The following is a 4042-nucleotide window of genomic DNA, read 5'->3' as shown; positions in this document are numbered from 1 at the left end:
CGATGGGGGGAAGCTCCCTTGCACCATTATGGATATGGCTCAGAGCATATTGAACCCTCCACAACTACCTTTACATTTGAGTCCATACTCTCTTAAGGTCTTCAACTCAACATCCGAACATTTCTTCTCATACGGACTCACAAGTTTAGCCATGAGCAAGAGGTGGATACTATTTGTAATTGAACTTTGAAAAAAGAAGTTATATAGGCTTGGGCATTATGGTCATTTTATTCATTTTGGGAACTTTGAAAATAGAAATTATAGCCTTGGGCGTTATGGTCATTTTCTTCATATGGGGTTGTGGGAAGTAATCCGGGAAATAAAATAAAAAGAAAAAGTGATTGTCTGAATGGAGACATCTCTTGGGGCACAATGGGTTCAAGGCACACCAGCTTGTAATCCTTCCACCGTTAGGAGCGGGAGGTTATCGCTGCTCTGTGAAACCAGCCTGACGCATTGCCCTCCACTCTAAGAGTCATAAAGTCCAAGCCTTCGCTTAAATCACATGGCTCAACTCCTCACTTGGAACGGGCAAGCTAGGAGGAACTGTACCATCAAATCCAACCCAGCAAGAGCTGTATCAGCATCCAATCACCTTGTTGCCCCGCTTGGTTACAAGCTCTAGCTACTGAGCTCGGCATTCAATCTTTGGAGACAAGACTTTATAAGATGACAACTTTTGATGAAGTTTCCAATGTGGGACTAAACTAGAAGCATGATTGTTCCATATAGCATTGGAATTGGTCATCTAATTCTAAACAATAGATCGTTTTCAAATCCTAATTAAGATGGTATCCTTTTTTTGGTTCAATTAAGGTGGAAACCACACCTTCAATTTAGGAGCATTTTTTTATTATTATTATTTTCGTGTGAAAGATTACCATTATTGACCAGATGAGAAATCTGATCTAAATATGTAATGCTCACACGGAATCAAAGACCTTTCAAATATAAATATTTTCCTTAAACATCATCTTTGCTTATAATACTGAAAAACATCATCTTGGTTATGTCGTATCGGATAAATATCATTTAAAACGTTTTGATATAGTTGTGCTATTTGATAAATGGTACGACAATAATATGAATAAAGATTTAATTGAACCATACTGCTTTGATACAGTACTGAATATCTGATTCATTTTGTATGGAGTCAATATACAGACATGGAACACATACTAGTACCCTTTCATACTCGATACAAAAATGGTGTGAAGTAAATTTATTCATAATCGTATCAATACCGTACCTAATACCTATTCCATACCAAATTTCATTTTTTGGTAAAATTTCCATACCAAAATGACACCCTTAATTTTAGGCATTTACATGAGAATCATTTTCATAAGTTCTTGATCAAACAGATGCAATTCACTTCCTTTTTGCCATTGTTAATTTCTACGTGTTCTTTAGCACCTATCAAAATGCTTCTTGTATTAAGACTTGATCTAACATCATTTTAGGTTAGATAAGAATGAAGGGTAGCAAATATGCAATCTTTTAAATGATTGAATCAAGAACTAAATGAATGATCACAAATTCTATTATAAATAACATCTAATTATTTTTTAGTTCTGAATTGTGATTTTAGACTTGGGGTTGTTGGAGTTTGGTTCAAAAACAAATATATAATATAATAGGGATAATTATTGTTGCCCCCTTGTACTCTGATTTTATTACTACTTTATCCCCTCTACTTTTTAAAATTGCTAATCCAACCTTTAACTTTGTCTAAAATTACTAATGCCCCCTTCCGTTAAGCTCAGTTAGTTTACTGATGATGTGGCATCTATATATTTTTTCAAAAACCCAAAAAATAACCTAAGTATCTTTCAACTTATTTATTCTTTGCAAGTTATAATACTATCCTTAATTAACTATGGAGAAAAATTAATTTTAAATTAAATTTTCTTTTCTAAAAAGAAACTACCGATTAAAGAAGACTTGATTTTTCTTCTCTAAAAGAAATCGCCGAATAAAGGAAATATATGATTAAATAAAACTTAAAATAGAAACTAAAATATTAGGAAATATCAAATGTAATTCAAAGTTGAAAATTGAAAATCTCCTAATATATGCTAACGATTGTACAAAGTGTGTGGTCCCACCAAAGCCAAAATTTATTGTAAAATATAAAATTTTAAGGATATAATTGACATTCAATATAGTTTCTAAAAATGAGGGTAATGTTATATTTTGTAACTTCTTAATTTTAATGAAGGGCAAAATAGACATTACATATTTGATGTTAACAACCACTTAACACAGTTAGAAGTGAGGGGGGCAATAGTAATTTCATAAAAAATGAGGTTTGATTAGTAATAAAACCAAAGTACAAGGGGGCAATAGTAATTATCCCAATATAATATCTTATTTAGATATGTTTCAGAAATGCTCTATAACGTTAAAACTCTATCTCCCTAGTTTTATTTTAGAACTCTTGATTGATTCTTACTTCTATAGGACTCGTTTGGATGTAAAGATTTTGATCCAAGGAGTTTGGCCATTCGACAGTTACAAGGTAAACTAATTTACCATATTTGTTTAGTCTTACATCGAATGGAGCTAATGATAATATTAATTATATATACATTGATTGCTCCTAAGTGGAGTGTATACTAGAGGTGACCTTACGTACATATATCACTCTTCTCTCATTACAAGAAAACGGGCCTACGGCGGCACTTTGGGTATGGATATAGCGGCGTTCTGTAAAAACGCCATTGTATGGTAACATATAGCGGCGTTTCCTAAAAAACGCCGTTGAATGTTAATATATAGCAGCGTTTTTATAAAACGCCGTTGTATATCACTTTATCACGGCATTTTTTAAAAGCGCTGTTGTATATCAATTTGTGACGGCGTTTTTAATAAACGCCGTTGTATATCAATTTGTGACTAAATGTCGTGGCGGCGTCGTTGTATATTGTTGAATATAAATTCCATTGTGCATGAATTTGTAGCGGCATTTTAAATAAACGCCGTTGTATATGAATTTGTTGTGGCATTTTTATATCAATTTGTGGCGGGTATATGAATTTGTTGCGGCATTTATGGGAAACGCCGTTGTATATCTATTTATGGGTATATGAATTTGTTGCGACGTTTCTGGGAAACGCCGTTGTATATCGTTGTATATGAATTTGTTGTGGCATTTGTATACCAATTTGTGGTGGGTATATGAATTTGTTGCAGCGTTTCTGGGAAATGCCGTTGTATATCTAATTATGGTGGCATTTTTCATAAACGCCATTGTATATCTTTGTATATGAATTTGTTGTGGCATTTGTGGGTATATGAATTTAGGAGTCAAGATGAGGAATTACAAAACAAGAGTTGGCTCTATGGTTTTATCAAGAAAAATCCGTGTTCTAAAAAGTGGAGAAAATCTTAGTTTCGCTTTCTTCCCTTCATGTGTTGTATGCTACCTTCATATATCCTTTGCAAGTTGAATTTATTTGAGTGTTAGCCTTCAGATCTAAAGGAGTTGTTGTATCACCTTTTAGAAAATCTCAGTTTTGCTTTCTTCCCTTCTTGTGCTATATACTACCTTCGTATCTCCTTTGCAAGTAGAATCTATTAGAGTGCTAGCCTTGAGATCTAAAGGAGTTGTTGTATCTTGGAGACTCCAAGGTCAAACCCAGTTTGCATTTAAGGGGTGTTCATATACCTTAAGGAAAAGTATTGTTCGTACACCTCTACTCAACATGTTCATGTTCGAGCTATTCTATTTTCACTTCTTTGTTTCATACAGGTAAGTGCTTCTGACATAAGATTATATTACTTTGTGATTCTATGTGTCACATCCACCCAGCCGGTACCCTATCTGGCATACCCGGGATGTGATCCACAGCCCCGAAGATCCATAGTTCAGGGACCACATAATCCACATCGACGATAATACAATCATGAACAGATAATAATCATAAACTAACAATGAATGATCATGGAATTCAAAAATAAGGTGTCAGACATAATCAGAGTGCGGAAATAAATATCAAATCAGATAACTTAAGAAGGCAGTGGACAGAATCCACTCCTT

General features: G+C 34.0%; 1 non-coding gene across 1 annotated transcript; it reads right to left on the bottom strand.

The window, feature by feature from the left end:
- Positions 1–333: 333 nt before the first annotated feature.
- Positions 334–639, bottom strand: LOC148999106 (signal recognition particle RNA). The gene has a single exon (XR_016171024.1).
- Between the last annotated feature and the right edge of the window lie 3403 nt (positions 640–4042).

This window comes from Hakea prostrata, unplaced genomic scaffold (assembly GCF_041222555.1).
Source record: "Hakea prostrata isolate BN-2017 unplaced genomic scaffold, UWA_Hpros_2 contig_42, whole genome shotgun sequence".
Taxonomy (NCBI): Eukaryota; Viridiplantae; Streptophyta; class Magnoliopsida; order Proteales; family Proteaceae; genus Hakea; species Hakea prostrata.
Note: the sequence above shows the minus strand (reverse complement) of the source record. Positions and strands in the feature narration are given on the sequence as shown.